The 18,538-nt window shown below is 39.2% G+C and overlaps 1 protein-coding gene across 1 annotated transcript in view; it reads right to left on the minus strand.

Annotated features, from left to right (window-relative positions):
* LOC130707191 (ELKS/Rab6-interacting/CAST family member 1-like) overlaps positions 1-18,538 on the minus strand; it is an 89,181-nt gene that overhangs the window by 62,472 nt on the left and 8,171 nt on the right. The gene's annotated exons all lie outside the window — the stretch shown is intronic.

The following is an 18,538-nucleotide window of genomic DNA, read 5'->3' on the forward strand; positions in this document are numbered from 1 at the left end:
GGGGGGGGGCGGGGCGGGGGCGGGGTCCCTGCTGGCATAAAGCTAACGGGCTAATGTCTGTGTCCCACAGAGCTATGTCAACACTGAAGTCACTGTGTGCCCAAAGCTTTCCAGAAGCTATAGAATTCCTTTTTCCTTTTTTTCCCCCCCTTTTCCTCCAGAGAAAGAGAAGAGGCAAGGAAGACTGATATTGAGGGAGAGTACAAAGAGATCATGACCTTACAGTCTTACAGAAAAGCACTCCTGTACACTGCCATTGTTTAAGATGCTTTCACACACACTATCACTATACTGTGTTAAACTGAAATGAAGCCCATCAAAATTATTTACATAAATAATTCTGTCTTGGGGAGAAAATAGCATAGAACATATACAAAGAATATCAGCTAACCAGAATAAACCAACCAAATTACTCACATTTTTTTTCAAGACTTACCCCTTTAATAATGGGCTTTCTTGTAAAAATCAAATCTACACTAGGCAACTGATAGACTACAACAGTCCACTGTTGTATTTTGTTCTAGAGATACTAAGACCAAGTGCAGTTAAGACAAGAGAAGGAAACCAAAGGTATAAGAATTAGAAAGCAAGAAAGTCATTATACAGAGATTGTAGGATGAAAACTCAGAAGAAATTACAGACAAAATATCTGTATAATTAACAGTCCAGCAAGGGACTTCCCTGGTGGTCCAGTGGTTAAGAATCCACCTTCTAATGCAGAGGACGTGGGTTCTGCATCCCACATGCCACGGGGCAACTCAGCTCACGTGCCACAACTACAGAGCCCACCAGAGCCCACACGCTCTGGAGCCCGCGCACCGCAACGAAAGATCCTGCATGCCGCAAGGAATATCCCGCATGCAGCAACTAAGACCTGACGCAGCCAAAAATAAAACAAACAAATAATTAAATATTTAAAAAAAAAAAGAGTTTAGCAAGCCTGGCGCATATAAGATCAACATATAAAATTTAACTGGGGCTTCCCTGGTGGCGCAGTGGTTGAGAATCTGCCTGCCAATGCAGGGGACACGGGTTCGAGCCCTGGTCTGGGAAGATCCCACATGCCGCGGAGCAACTGGGCCCGTGAGCCACAATTACTGAGCCTGCGCGTCTGGAGCCTGTGCTCCGCAACAGGAGAGGCCGCGATAGTGAGAGGCACGCGCACCGCGATGAAGAGTGGCCCCCACTTGCCACAACTAGACAAAGCCCTCGCACAGAAACGAAGACCCAACACAGCCAAAAATAAATAAATAATAAAATTAAAAAAAATTTTAAACTTTAACTGCATTTCTCTACAAGGAACAAATCTTTAAAAAGTGTCATTAAAAAGAGAGAGAAAGAGAATCTTGATAAATAAAACCAAAGAAGCATCTGGGGATAAAATAACAATACAAAGTCAAACTATTATGGAGAAAATCATAATTGTTTCAAAAGCAAAACACCAAGGTATAAATATTATTTTTTTTGTATACAATCCCTTAATTTTTCCATGGCAACCATCAAATAAGGCATATCAAAGACTCTTCTGCACATGCTTCTGTAAAAATGTTAAGTAGATAAAAGAAATCTTTAAAAATTAATAAAATTTTTTTGAAAATCAATTTAGGTAGTAAACAGACAATACAAAAGATTGCTTCATGTTTTAACAGCATGTTGAGAAGAAATAAAACCATATGGGATCTTCACGGGGTATTTAAAAGAAAAATACATTTGTTTTCTCGACTCTCACCAATTTTATCACATAAACTCCAATAAATACATGTGTTACCATTATTTTCATTCATCTCCTACATCCATATTTACTCATCGCGTTGTATTTTCAATTTGAATACTTAGGTCTATGACCACAAAATCTTTCACTTCACTTCAGCTGACTGCATACTTTTGGGGAAAGTTAAACATGCACTTACCCTATGACCCAGCGATTCCACTCCTAGATACTTCCGCAAGAGAAATAAAAACATGGCCACAAACACATCTGTATAAAAATGTTTACAACCGCTTTATTCATAAGAGCCAAAACTGGAAACAACCCCATCAACAGGAGAATGGATAAATTGATTATGCAATATCCATGCAATGAAAACTACTCAATATTAGGATGACTATGGATACATGCAACAACACGAATAAACTTTAAAAAAAATATATAGTACACTGAGCAAAAGAAGCCAAACACAACAGAGTACAGACTATATGGTTTCATGTATAGGAGGTTCTAGAGCAGGCAAAACTAATCTAAAGTGAAAGGAATTAGAACACTATCTATGTGTTCGGGGCAGGGAAAATACGGATTGGGAAGGAGCTCAAGGGAACCTTATGGGATGATGGAAATGTTCTATATCTTCGTAAGACTGCATTATACGACTACTGGCATTTGTCAAAACTCATGGAACTATGATACGGAAGATCCATGTATTTTGCTGTATGTAAACTATACTCCAACAAAAAATAAATATATTAAAAGAGAAAAAAGTAACATAGGTCAGAAAAGGGAAAAGTAAATAAATATTCAAGAAAATTTCTTAACAAGTAGGAATGACTTCACTTAAAAGAAAAAAGGATAATTTAGTTGATTTTAAGAACACTTCCAGTCCCAGCATGTATTATGCTCTATCACCTAATTCAATTGTAACCCTGCATTCTTTTTTTTTTTTTTAATTTTTTATAGCTACTTTATTTATTTATTTATTTATTTATTTTTGGCTGTGTTGAGTCTTTGGTTCGTGCGAGGGCTTTCTCTAGTTGCGGCAAGTGGGGGCCACTCTTCATCGCGGTGTGGGGACCGCTCTTCATCGCGGTGCGCGGGCCTTTCACTATCGCGGCCCCTCCCGTTGCGGGGCACAGGCTCCAGATGCACAGGCTCAGCAGTTGTGGCTCACGGGCCCAGCTGCTCCGTGGCATGTGGGATCTTCCCAGACCAGGGCTCGAACCCGTGTCCCCTGCATTAGCAGGCAGATTCTCAACCACTGCGCCACCAGGGAAGCCCACCCTGCATTCTTAAAAAGGTTAGAGAAGAAAGCAGAAGCTCGGGGCTACAGAGACTCATTCAAATATACAACAACGTATGGAAATCACCATCAACAATTTGCCTTATTTGTTTCAGATCTCTCTCTCTCTCTCCCCCACCCCTCACTGTTGCTTATTTAAAATTCACAGAAGTGATGTCATCTGTTCTTGATTCTCTTTGCAAATTGCTCATGTTACTCAACATAATGTGTCTGAGAATGTAAACTGGTATAGCCACTATAGGAAACAGTAATGGAGGTTCCTCAAAAAATTAAAAATAGAACTGCCATTAGATCCAGCAATTCCACTTCTGAGTTTTTATCCAAAGAAAACAAAAATAACTAACTCGAAAAGATATCCGCACCCCCATGTTCACTGCAGCATTATTTATAATAACCAAGATATAGAAACAACCTAAGTGTCCATCAATGGATGAATGGATAAAGAAAATGTGGTGTGTATATCTATACACATATGTGTATAGATATACACAATGGGATATTATTCAGCCATAAAAAAAAATAAAATCTTACCATTTCGGAGGGGGGGGCAGAACCACAAGCTCACAGGTAGAGAACAGATTGGTGGTTGCCAGGGGTGGGGGACAGGGAGTGGGTGAAATGGGTAAAGGGAGTCAAAAGGTACAAACTTCCAGTTATAAAAATAAATAAGTCCTGGGAATATAATGTACAGCATGGTGACTATAGTTAATAACACTGTATTACATATTTGAAAGTTGCTAAGAGAGTAGATCTTAAAAGTTCTCATCCCAAGAAAAAAAAGTTCTTTGTAACTATGTGTGGTGATGGATGTTAACCAGACCCAGTGTGTTGATCATTTTGTAATGTATCCCAATAGCAAAATATTGAAACTAATATAATATGTCAACAATACTTCAATTTTTTAAAAACGTGTTTGAGATTTCTCCACACTGATATACATAACTCTAGCTCATTCACGTTTATGAACTGTATAATACAGGTTTCACAATTCCTTATCCAAAATTCTAAAATCCAAAGAGCTTTAAAAAGACTAAATTTTTCTCCAAGCTTAATGGAAAAACCTGACTCAACTGCTATGAGGCTATTTACCATTTATTTATCCAATTTAATATGAATATTCCTAAGTTTTGCTACAGATTTAATATGTTTGATTACTGGGTATTGTCCAGATCCCAATGGGAGTATTACACAATATACAGTTTATATACTGGATTACCTTTCAAAATCTGAAAAACATCTAAATTCCAACATACATGTGCCCTAAGTATTTTGGAGGAAAGGACTGTGTACTCACATTCCATTTTGTGAATAAATACCAACTTATCCACTCACCTACTTGAGGAACAGTTAGATGTTTTTCCACTGTTATCACTGTTACAACAAGCACATGTACATCTACCTGTCTCCTTGTGCACATGTGCAAAAGTTTCTCTCAAGAAGACACACGGAAATGAAACTGCCAGGTAGTAGAGCGTGTCTTCAACCTTACTGGTCATTTAAATGTACCTTATTCAACTTACTATAAACGAGATGCATAATACAGATGATAAAAGGGAGCAGATATCCAGCCTATAACTTTCATATCTATAGAACCATTAATCATATAACACTTTCCATTAATCATAAAACCACTTTCCTAGAAGGAAATTTTTGGTGGAAATGGATTGGGTTGTTACTTTAAAAAAAAAGAAAAGCTAAATGATTGTGCATTCAATTCCATCCATAAGGAATAAAGACAGTGTTTTCAAAGAAAGTTATTACTTATGAAGCTACTTTAATTAGCAGAGCCCAAGTATCGCTGTAAGGCTTGAGAATTTATTTTAAAAAGCAAAAATTCTATCCATAGGATCTTTTCTCTCTGAAAGAAGGAATGAGAGAAGAAACAGAAAAGATTGGAAAGAATCCTAATTTCTCTCCGCTCACCCTACTTCCTAAAATGGCATCTCTCCCTGAGAATCCCCACAAAATACAACTACTTTAATCTCAGTACCAAAATTTTGATGTCAAAGATTCCTATAAAAATGATCTTAGAGATAAGGACACTGAAAATCTGAAAGCAACAATAATCAACAGTTTCAAGAATTTCCTTTCTATCCCTTTCATATTTATTGGAAAATAAATAAATAAGCAGGCTTCTTTTTTCTCTCAGGTATTTGAGAAACAAAAAAGTAACACAGGGATACCTGATTCATTACTAATGTTTAAAATATTTTTAAACTAAACTTATGAATTGGGATAGATGCTTATATAATTCTTTTTTTCTGACAGCTTTTAAGAACACATTCTCTGATCCCCATATTATAAGGAAAATTGGCTTTTTAAATAAAGCTACTTGCTTAACCCAAGGTATCTAAACAAAAACAAGAAAACTTAAATGAGAGGTTCACAAAGGAACATTTGATGACATTAGTGGACCTAAAATATGTCATATTTCTTATACAGACTTAAGCAAAAGAAAATATGAATCCCAACGTATAGACAAGTGCCACAAAAACACAAAACTTACAGGAACACAAGAACAGCACTTTATCCTAGGCGGAAAAACGAACCCCTAGCCTATTTCAATACCAGAAGAATGACAGATTCTGAGAGGGCTCCGGCTACCTTGGGAGTTCTCTCCATCAAGAACAAGAACTAGTAATTAACATGAAAGAGTCCATTTCAGACAATTCTGCCCACAAAGGAGGCAGTGCTGTTGAAAAATAAACTTAACCAAACATTGGAGAACAGAAAAAAAATACTGAAGTATAATCCCTCACTGACGGAAGAAAGATCTTTAGTTAGGAGCAGGCATTAAGCTCCCTGACAGAGATACCATGGCAGGTGGGTATAATAAACACGGTCTGTCTCCATATAAAGGTAGATAAGACAGATAACGGTGCATAAGAGAGTCATTAATCCCAACAGCAACAAACATACACAATTATAACTGCAAACAGGGATAAAAGCTATAAATCCAAGGTAGTAAAAGATAAGAGAAGATTTGGGGGCTGGGTGAGATCTGAAGAATAAGTTAACTTCCATTAACTATTTAAAGACACAACACTTCTACTGTGAGGAGAAGACTACTTAGGTGAAGACCCTCAAGAAGGAGGGGGCACAGCACATTTGAGGGATTAAGGAGACTGAGCACCAAGGAAGTGTGACAAGAGTTTTGGACTTTAAGGGCAACAGGAAGCCCTGAAAAAGTTTTGAGCTGAGTATGATCATCTCTACCATCATCACTAATAGTGATGCCGGGCACATACTACCACATTTAATTCTTAGAACAAGTACATGAGGTAAGAATTATATAACCATTTTTCAGATGAGGAAACTAAGGTTTGGAAAGACTTAGCAGCCTGCCAAGCTCACATAACTAGTGAGTGGTGGAGCCAGGATTCAAACATCACATGGGCACTTTCAAAAGCCCAGACTGGCTGCAATGAGGCTGCACAGCAGGGGGAAACAGAAAGACGGGAAAATTGGGAGACCACTGCAATAATGTCAGCCAACAGCGACATGACCAAACTATGACAGTGGCTGTGGGGTGGGAAAATGGATGGCTTACAGAAATACTTCAGAGAAAAAAGATCACCAGGATTTGACTGGCAGGGTGGGAAATGAGGGAATGAAGCAATCAAGGAAAATTCTGAAGTTTCTGACTTAAACACCATGGACAAGTTGGTGGCACCATAAACAAAAATGGGAAAAAATAAGGAAGGACCAGAATTGAGGGGAAATCTTGAGCTGAATGTAATGTGCTTTTGAGATGCTGAGAAAAGGTTTGAGGGAGCAACTGGGCATGTGGGTCTGGAGCTTAGAGGAATGATATGAGCTAAAGATGTTAAGTGTGGAAGCTCTGATACACAGATGTTAACTGAGGCCAAGGTAGTGAATAAGCCTCCCTAGGAAAAGAAAACACAGCAAGAGGAGATAGTCATAGGACTGATTCAACATTAGATGGCAGGCAGAGGGTAAGAGGCGGGCAAAGGAGACAAGAGGAGCAGTCAGAGAAGTGGGTAGAAATCAGGAAAACAGTGTCACAGAAACTGAAAGAAGTTGATAAGGACCCTTTCTCTAAGGGGAGAACACAGACCAAGAAAGATCTGGCTCTGGGTTCAATTCCTGGTTCCATCAAGATGACTTCAGTGAAGTTAACTAAATACTCTGAGCCTTAATTTATTAATCTATACTATGAACATTATGAAACTGAATCTACAGGGTTATTATAATAATTAGCAGTAAGACAGAACACCTATCACACTGTAAATTATCAATAAATGGCAGCTACTGTTGTTGCTCCTGTTTGTAAAATCAAAAGGTTTGGTTAGTGGCTTATTGAACCCAGCCCTGGGAAGCCCTAGGGGTTCTAAAGAACATCTTCAGGGAATGCCTGGCAGGGCCACACTGGGGCATCTGGGCTCCCCAGTCCTGTCTCAATCAGAACAGCTTTGCCTTCTTTTTCATTTTACTTCTTAAAATAAGTTTGAGGCACTTGCCTGGTGGCACCGTGGTTGGGAATCCACCTGCCAATGCAGGGGACACGGGTTCGAGCCCTGGTCTGGGAAGATCCCACATGCCGCAGAGCAACTACGCCCGTGCACCACAACTACTGAGCCTGCGCTCTAGATCCCGGCTCCACAACAAGAGAGGCCACCGCAATGAGAAGCCTGCGCCCCACGCCACTCGCCGCAACTAGGGAAAGCCTGTGCGCAGCAACGAAGACCCAACACAGCCAAAAAATAAATTAGTTAATTAATAAATAATAAGTTTTATTTTCATATCTGAATAATATTCATTTGAAAAAGGGGTCTGCAGCTTAAAGTGTTTTTCAAAAAGCAATGACTGGATCATCTCAATAGTCCCTTCAATTCATTTGGATTACAGCTTGTAATTCTATTTTTTTTCTTTTTTTGAATTTTTGAAGTTTATTTTTTTATACAGCAGGTTCTTATTAGTTATCTATTTTATACATATTAGTGTATTCATGTCAATCCCAATCTCCCAGTTCATCCCACCACCACCCACCCTCCCCGCCACTTTCCCCCCTTGGTGCCCATACGTTTGTTCTCTACATCTGTGTCTACTTCTGCCCTGAAAACCAGTTCATCTGTACCATTTACAGCTTGTAATTCTTCACCAAAGTAAAACATTTGAGAAATAAGGACAAAACAACACACTTGATAACATAATCCCTAACATGAAGCTTATTATTTATGATTATTTAATTAGAATAATGGTTATAAATCAATTAGCTCTGTTTCTCTACTGAAAATTGTACTAGGGTCAGTGCCATTACTGCCATTGAAGCACCACAGCCTTATAATAGCAAATTTTTGTTTGTTTGCTTAAGATTATAACCGCATGAACGGTGAAGAAAGGAGTTAAGCAGCATTAAAATCACAAAGGGCTTTCTTTTTTCATGAAAAATAAAGTTGGTTAGTGTGCTCAAATTACTTGTTTTCTTTTTGAAAGCCCTGCATGAAGAAAACCAATTAATAAAGAACCAAAATGTCTCACCAGCCTTTTCTCATTGAAATCAGTACCTCTAAAAACTTTCTTTTAATAGCCTTTTCTTCTGCTATTGATTGTTTGTAACTAATCACTTTCCATGTCATCATTCTATGTGGTCCTCTTGTGATAATTATCCCACACTCTCCAGTTTAGTCTGTTGAGCAATCACCACTCTGGTGCAGCTGAAAATTCTCAGGGACACTAGCTTGAATCTCTATGGCACAGATGTCCTAATACTTCATTTTAAAATGGGACAAAGGGGCTTCCCTGGTGGCACAGTGGTTGAGAATCTGCCTGCTAATGCAGGGGACATGGGTTCGAGCCCTGGTCTGGGAAGATCCCACATGCCGCGGAGCAAATGGGCCCGTGAGCCACAACTACTGAGCCTGCGCGTCTGGAGCCTGTGCTCCGCAACAAGAGAGGCCGCGACAGTGAGAGGCCCACGCACCGCAATGAAGAGTGACCCCCGCTCGCCGCAACTGGAGAAAGCCCTCGCACAGAGACGAAGACCCAACACAGCCAAAAATTAAAAAAAAATAAAAAAAATAAATAAATAAAATAAAATGGGACAAAGGTTTTACAGAGCCTTGCTGATCTTTTGTCCCAGACACTGGCTGTCTTTTTCATCTAGGACATAATCAAAAATGTACTGTATTAAAAAAAAATGTACTGTATAAGTTTTTTAACTACAACTTTAGAATTTATACTCTTCAATAGTAAGTCACTTCTCTTAAATGACAGAATTTGCTCCTATTTAATTGCTGGAAGTTTTAAGCAATTAAATAGGAGCGGACGGTGGATCAATAGTTGTCTTCATTTTAACAGCTCACCAAATAATGAGGAACATGAGAACTGCATCTGGAAGATTTGGTGTGAAAGGAAATGACTTCTGAAAGGCTGACTGATTTATTTGTGCTGATACTGGCGCAGACTGCCCTACTTTAGGCAGGATGGTTAGGGAAGGTCTCTTTGAAGAACTACCATTTAAGCTGACACCTGAGGCAGCCAGCATATAAGAGTGGGGTAAGAATGTCTGGCAGCACATAAGAATAAAGAGTTAAGAACAGCATATATATATATATATGCATATGTGTGTGTGTGTGTGTACATATATATTTGAAGGACATTTTTTTCAACACCCAATCGGCCATTAATACAAATTGAAAGCCTGTTATAATCAAATCAATGTAGTCCTGGAAAAAGAATATCAACAAAGAGATCAATGGAACAAATCTCACAATAATTAAGCACTTAAGAAAGAAAAAGGAAATGCCACAAACCAAAAGAAAAGAGACTGATCACAGTATTTAGAAAGCTTTTCAATTATTAGGAAAACATCAAAATAAATATGTTCTCCCCACATAAAATTAAAAATAAGTTCCAGGAAGATTAAAGAACTAGGTATAAAATGCAAATTAATTAGAAAATAAAAAGAATAAATATAACATATTTAATGATATTCAGATAGGGAAGGACTTTCTAAACAAAAAACGAAATATAAGAAATTACAAAAAAATTACAAATTACAAATGTAAGAAAAGTATAGTACATTTTACTGCTTAGAAATCTAGAATTATAAACATCAAAAGTCAAAAACTAATGAGCAAATGACAAAAACTAAAAATTATTCACAACTGGGAAAGTACTTTATCCTCACTATTGAAAAAGCCCATAAACGTCAATGAAATACTAAGACCTTACTGTCCCCAAGAGAAATTAACAAATAGGAATATACCAATCACAGACAATATGCAAATTGACAATAAACACATGAAAATGTAAACAAAGAATTGCAAATGAAAGCAAGGTAAGACAAAACTTTTTAATCTATGAAAGAGGTAAAAGTTTTTTTCAGGCAAAAGATTTTTAAACATTATATGAACAGGTAAGGTGATACATGCATTCTTACATGCCTGATCACCTAAAGTGGTCCAATCCTTCTAGAAGACAGTGTGTCAATAAGTATATTCATCTCTTTTATTTTATAAGCACAACTGTATCATCCTTAGGAAGCAGAAACTATCTTCTAGCAATGTTGCTTTTCTCTCCAAATATAAGGTGGATAATATAGTAATTTGTAGGGTCATTTTTGTAACATTTTCTCATTACAAAGTAATAAATATAAGTGTTAAACATTTTAAGAATACATAAATGTATATGGGAAAACCTCTCCTATAATTGCTTTGATCCCCTCTGATGAATAGATTCAATTTTTTAACAACCTATCATAGGAAAATAATCAGAAATGTGAAAATGTATTAATAAAGATGGCCATAACAGTAATACATATGACAAAAAAAACTGAAAAGTGCGGAGACCTTCAAGATGGCAAAAGAGTAACACATGGAGATCACCTTCCTCCCCACAAATACATCATAAATACATCTACGTGTGGAACAACTCCTACAGAACACCTACTGAACACTAGCAGAGGACCTCAGACCTCCCAAAAGGCAAGAAACTCCCCACGTACCCGGGTAGGGCAAAAGCAAAAAGAAAAAACAGAGACAAAAGAATAGGGACGGGACCCGCACCAGTGGGAGGGAGCTGTGAAGGAAGAAAGGTTTCCATGCACTAGGAAGCCCCTTCACTGTCAGAGACAGGGCGTGGCAGGGCGAAGCTTCAGAGCCACAGAGGAGAGCGCAGCAACAGGGGTGCGGAGGGCAAAGCGGAGAGATTCCCTCACAGAGAATCGGTGCCGACCAGCACTCACCAGCCCGAGAGGCTTGTCTGCTCACCCGCCAGGGTGGGCGGGGGCTGGGAGCTGAGGCTCGGGCTTCGGAGGTCAGACCCCAGGGAGGGTACTGGGGTTGGCTGCGTGAACACAGCCTGAAGGGGGCTAGCGTGCCACAGCTAGCTGGGAGGGTGTCCGGGAAAAGTCTGGAGCTGCCGAAGAGGCAAGAGACCACTGTTCCGGGCGCGTGAGGAGAGGGGATTCAGAGGACCTCCTAAATGAGCTCCAGAGATGGGCGCGAGCCGAGGCTATCAGCATGGACACCAGAGACTGGCATGAGACGCTAAGGCTGCAGGTGCAGCCACCAAGAAGCCTGTGTGCAAGCACAGGTCACTATCCACACCTCCCCTCCCGGAAGCATGTGCAGCCCCCGACTGCCAGGGTTCCGTGATGCAGGGACAACTTCCCCGGGAGGACACACGGCGCGCCTCAGGCTGGTGCAACGTTACGCCAGCCTCCGCCACCACAGGCTCACCACGCATTCTGTACTCCTCCCTCCCCCCAGGCCTAGGTGAGCCAGAGCCCCGGAATCAGCTGCTATGTTAACCCTGTCCTGTCTGGGCAGGAACAAACGCCCTCAGGCAACCTACATGGAGAGGAGAGGCCAAATCCAAAGCTGAACCCCGGGAGCTGTGTGAACAAAGAAGGAAAGGGAAATATCTACCAGAAGCCTTAGGAGCAGTGGATTAAATCTCCACAATCAACTTGATGTACCCTGCATCTGTGGAATACCTAAATAGACAATGAATCATCCCCAAATTGAGGCAGTGGACTTCGTGTGATTTTGCCTGTATAGCTTTGCTTTTACTAATTGTCCTAGGGTTCTGTCTGTCCGTTTTTTGTTTTTTTCCTAGTATAGTTTTTAGCGTTTGTTATCATTGGTGGATTTGTTTTTTGGTTTGGTTGCTCTCTTCTTTTTTTTTTCTTTTTTTTATTACTTTTTAATTTTTTTTATTTTCAATAATTATTTTTTATTTTTTATTTTAATAACTTTATTTTATTTCTTTTGTTTCTCCCTTTTCTTCTGAGCCATGTGGCTGACACAGGGTCTTGGTGCTCTGGCCGGGTGCCAGGCCTGTGTCTCTGAGGTGGGAGAGCCGAGTTCAGGACATGGGTCCACCAGAGACCTCCCAGCTCCACGTAATATCAAATGGCAAAAGCTCTCCCAGAGATCTCCATCTCAACGCTAAGACCCAGCTCCACTCAACGACCAGTAAGCTACAGTGCTGGACACACTATGCCAAACAACTAGCAAGACAGGAACACAACTCCACCCATTAGGAGAGAGGCTGCGGAAAATCATAATAAGGTCACAGACACCCCAAAACACAACACCAGACGTGGACCTGCCCACCAGAAAGACAAGATCCAGCCTCATCCACCAGAACACAGGTACCAGTCCCCTCCACCAGGAAGCCTACACAACCCACTGAACCAACCTTAGCCACTGGGAGCAGACACCAAAAACAACAGGAACTACGAACCTGCAGCCTGCAAAACGGAGACCCCAAACACAGTAAGTTAAGCAAAACGAGAAGACAGAGAAACACACAGCAGATGAAGGAGCAAAGTAAGAACCCACCAGGCCAAACAAATGAAGAGGAAATAGGCAGTCTACATGAAAAAGAATTCAGAGTAATGACAGCAAAGATGATGCAAAATCTTGGAAGTAGAATGGAGAAAATACAAGAAACGTTTAACAAGGACCTAGAAGAACTAAAGAATAAACAACAAGGATGAACAACACAATAAATGAAATTAAAAATTCTCTAGAAGGAATCAATAGCAGAATAACTAAGGAAGGAGAATGGATAAGTGACCTGGAAGATAAAATAGGGGAAATAACTACTGCAGAGAAGAAAAAAGAAAAAAGAATGAAAAGAATTAAGGACAGTCTCAGAGACCTCTGGGACAACATTAAACGCACCAACATTCGAATTATAGGGATCCCAGAAGAAGAAGAGAAAAAGAAAGGGACTGAGAAAATATTTGAAGAGATTATAGTTGAAAACTTCCCTAACGTGGGAAAGGAAATAGTCAATCAAGTCCAGGAAGCACAGAGAGTCCCAGGCAGGCGAAATCCAAGGAGAAACACACGAAGACACATATTAATCAAACTATCAAAAGCTAAATACAAAGAAAAAATATTAAAAGCAGCAAGGGAAAAGCAACAAATAACATACAAGGGAATCCCCATAAGGTTAACAGCTGATCTTTCAGCAGAAACTCTGCAAGCCAGAAGGGAGTGGCAGGACATATTTAAAGTGATGAAAGGGAAAAACCTACAACCAAGATTACTCTACCCAGCAAGGATCTCATTCAGATTTCATGGAGAAATTAAAACCTTTACAGACAAGCAAAAGCTAAGACAATTCAGCACCACCAAACCAGCTTTACAACAAATGCTCAAGGAACTTCTCTAGGCAGGAAACACAAGAGAAGGAAAAGACCTACAATAACAAACCCAAAACAATTAAGAAAATGGTAATAGGAACATACATATCGATCATTACCTTAAATGTAAATGGATTAAATGCGCCAACCAAAAGACACAGACTGCTGAATTGATACAAAAACAAGACCTGTATATATGCTGTCTACAAGAGACCCACTTCAGACCTAGAGACACATACAGACTGAAAGTGAGGGGATGGAAAAAGATATTTTATGCAAATGGAAATCAAAAGAAAGCTGGAGTAGCAATTCTCTTATCAGACAAAACAGACTTTACAATAAAGAATGTTACAAGAGACAAGGAAGGACACTACATAATGATCAAGGGATCAATCCAAGAATATAACAACTGTAAATAGTTACGCACCCAACATAGGAGCAAGTCAATACAGAAGGCAAAGGCTAACAGCCGTAAAAGGGGAAATCGACGGTAACACAATCATAGTAGGGGACTTTTAACATCCCACTTTCACCAATGGACAGATCATCCAAAATGAAAATAAATAAGGAAACACAAGCTTTAAATGATACAGTAAACAAGATGGACTTAATTGATATTTATAGGACATTCCATCCAAAAACAACAGAATATACTTTCTTCTCAGGTGCTCATGGAACATTCTCCAGGATAGATCATATCTTGGGTCACAAAGCAAGCCTTGACAAATTTAAGAAAATTGAAATTGTATCAAGTACCTTTTCTGACCACAATGCTATGAGACTAGGTATCAATTACAGGAAAAAATTTGTAAAAAATACAAACACATGGAGGCTAAACATTACACTAATTAATAAACAAGAGATCACTGAAAGAATCAAAGAGGAAATCAAAAAATACCTAGAAACAAATGACAATGAAAACACGACGACCCAAAACCTATGGGATGCAGCAAAAGCAGTTCTAAGAGGGAAGTTTATAGCAATACAATCCTACCTCAAGAAACAAAAAACATCTCAAATAAACAACCTAACCTTACACCTAAAGCAATTAGAGAAAGAAGAACAAAAAAACCCCAAAGTTAGCAGAAGGAAAGAAATCATAAAGATCAGATCAGGGGCTTCCCTTGTGGCACAGTGGTTGGGAGTCCGCCTGCCAATGCAGGAGACACGGGTTTGATCCCTGGTCCGGGAGGATCCCACATGCCGCGGAGCGGCTGGGCCTGTGCGCCGCAACTACTGAGCCTGCGCTCTAGAGCCTTCGAGCCACAGCTACTGAAGCCCGCGCGCCTAGAGCCCGTGCTCTGCAACAACAGAGGCCACCGCAATGAGAACCTGCGCACGGCAACGAAGACCCAACGCAGCCATAAATAAATAAATAAATAAATTTATAAAAAAAAAAAAAAAAAAAAGATCAGATCAGAAATAAATGAAAAAGAAATGAAGGAAACGATAGCAAAGATCAATAAAACTAAAAGCTGGTTCGTTGAGAAGATAAACAAAATTGATAAACCATTAGCCGGACTCATCAAGAATAAAGTCTGAGAAGACTCAGATCAATAGAATTAGAAATGAAAAAGAAGTAACAACTGACACTGCAGAAATACAAAGGATCATGAGAGATTACTACAAGCAACCATACGCCAATAAAATGGACAACCTGGAAGAAATGGACAAATCCACAGTCAACACTGTGAAAATGACTATACTACCCAAAGCAATCTACAGATTCAGTGCAATCCCTATCAAACTACCAATGGCATTTTTCACAGAACTAAAACAAAAAATTTCACAACTTGCATGGAAACACAAAAGACCCCGAATAGCCAAAGCAATCTTGAGAAAGAAAAATGGAGTTGGAGGAATCAGGCTCCCTGACTTCAGACAATACTACAAAGCTACAGTAATCAAGACAGTATGGTACTGGCACAAAAACAGAAATATAGATCAGTGGAACAGGACAGAAAGCCCAGAGATAAACCCACGCACATATGGTCACCTTATCTTTGATAAAGGAGGCAAGAATATACACTGGAGAAAAGACAGCCTCTTCAATAAGTGGTGCTGGGAAAACTGGACAGCTACATGGAAAAGAATGAAATTAGAACACTCCCTAATACCATACACAAAAATAAACTCAAAATGGACTAAAGACCTAAATGTAAGGCAAGACACTATCAAACTCTTAGAGGAAAACAGAGGCAGAACACTCTATGACATAAATCACAGCAAGATCCTTTTTGACCCACCTCCTAGAGAAATGGAAATAAAAACAAAAATAAACAAATGGGACCTAATGAAACTTCAAAGCTTTTGCACAGCAAAGGAAACCATAAGCAAGATGAAAAGACAACCCTCAGAATGGGAGAAAATATTTGCAAATGAAGCAACTGACAAAGGATTAATCTCCAAAATATACAAGCAGCTCATACAGCTCAATATCAAAAAACAAACCACCCAATCAAAAAATGGGCAGAAGATCTAAATAGACATTTCTCCAAAGAAGACGTATGGATGGCCAAAAGGCACATGAAAAGATGCTCAACATTGCTAATTATTAGAGAAATGCAAAGCAAAACAACAATGAGATATCACCTCACATCAGTAAGAATGGCCATCATCAAAAAAGTCTACAAACAATAAATGCTGGAGAGGGCATGGAGAAAAGGGAACCTTCTTACACTGATGGTGGGAATGTAAACTGGTGCACCCACTATGGAGAACAGTACGGAGGTTCCTGAAGAAACTAAAAATAGAGTTACCATATGATCCAGCAATCCCACTCCTGGGCATATATCCAGAGAAAAACATAATTCAAAAAGATACATGCAACCCAGTGTTCACTGCAGCTCTATTACAATAGCCAAGACATGGAAGTAACCTAAATGTCCATCAATAGGTGAATGGATAAAGAAGATGTGTTTTATATATTTATACATATATATGTATACACACACATACATACACACACACACACACACACACACACAATGGAATATTATTCAGCCATAAAAAGGAATGAAATAATGCCATTTGCAGCAACATGCATGGACCTAGAGATTATCATACTAAGTGAAGTAATCCAGACAGAGAAAGACAAATATCATGATATCGCTTATATGTGGAACGTAAAAAAAAAAAAAAGATACAAATGAACTTATATACAAAACAGAAATAGACCCACAGACAGAGAAAACAAACTTATGGTTACCAAAGGAGAAAAGAGTGTGGAGGAGGGATACATTAGGAGTTTGGGATTAGCCACCACTCTCAACAGCATGTTTGGATAGACGATTAGGCCTGAAGTGCTTAATTTGTTAAAAGAAAGGTATTAAACAACCATTTTATTAAGATATGAAAATGAGAGACAACAACAAGGAGAAATTTAAGTGCAAATTAAAGCAAAGACTACTTTAAAAACTTTTAAGTCAGTAAATCTGCATGACAAAAAACTTGTACAAAATCTAAGAACAGCATGATGCTGTAGTAGTATCTCCTGAGCAAATGAGGAAGGTGATTTAAGAGACAGGTCACCTGTCAGAGCCAGGTTTTAACACCTTATTTCTAGAACTTTTATTTAATGTTTATTCATCAAATTTCTATACCACTTATAAATCTCTGAATACTTTAATGACTCATCCCATGCCTTAGTGTGTGAGTGTTTGACCTTACCAAAAACAGTCTTGCAAATCACAGTATTTTTCTGAAATGTAATCTCTAACCTGGGTTGGCAAGGGAAGTCCATAAGAAAGTTTAGTACTGTGGTTCCAAAAATAATAACAACAACAACAAAAAAAATCACACGCAATTCCCTTTTAATGGTTTAAAGTCAAGCATTCTTTAAAAAATTCTTTCATATCTTTTCAAAGTCCTAACAATAAAGGAAAATTCCTTTACAAATCCACCACTGTTTTGCTATAGACACTTGAACTGAGTGGGAAAGATGTGACAAGTCAAGTCAAGATATTGGTACACAGAGAAAACGAAACAATACTCCTACACCGTTGCTTTAGCAGGGCCTGTTTGTGCTTAGGAGTATCACATCGATACCTTGTATTCCCGAATATTATACCCATCCTTCCTCTATGTTCTTATCATCAGGGATAAAACCTTGTCTTCAACTGCCTCTACTAACCTGCTCGTAAGAAGCAAACTTTCTCATCACGATACTCAGAATCCTAAATTCTCCCCGTTCTCCCTGCGTATCAACCTATTTCTGGCTCCAGTATCTGTCACTTCCGAGAGCACATCACCTGTAATTCTTTTCTGAAAGATCAGGCTCTCTTAACCTCCCACTGTGTCCTAATAATCCATAAGCACAGGGGACACCCCGATATTTGTTTCCTCAACTCCTGAGCTGCCGTCATGATATCAAAACAATCATGCCCCATGAAAATTCATGCTGAGGTGTCATGGCAAGATCCTCTGCTACTTTGTAATTCTCATATTCAACATGTATTGATAGTTCAAAGTAGCAGAAAAGAAGAGGGGATGTTAGCTTCAAGCACTGGCTGGGCTCAGAAAGACTGTTTACTTTAGGTCAGAGAGAGTGCGTATTTATTGCAGACAAGAAGGAACTAACAGAAAGTGAGCAAAGATTATGTGAAAGAAAATTAATGGAGACAGAGTGCAGAGGAGGGAACCAGAGCTTAAATCTGTGATAGAAATAAGAAGCGAGCTTGGTGAAGGAGAGACAGTATCTCCTCTGAGTCAGAAGAGACGACGACAAGAACACAGGTAACTGCTGAGGTGATGAAGGTAACTGAGGGGTCCCAGCATAGACTTGGTTTCAGTAAAATGAGAGCAGGACAATTACACAGGGGTGGGGATTGGAGTGATGGAGAAAGTACTAAGAGACTTAAAAAAGAGACATACTTGTTCTGAAGAGAAGGAAACCAGAACTTTT

This window comes from Balaenoptera acutorostrata, chromosome 2 (assembly GCF_949987535.1).
Source record: "Balaenoptera acutorostrata chromosome 2, mBalAcu1.1, whole genome shotgun sequence".
Lineage (NCBI taxonomy): Eukaryota > Metazoa > Chordata > Mammalia > Artiodactyla > Balaenopteridae > Balaenoptera > Balaenoptera acutorostrata.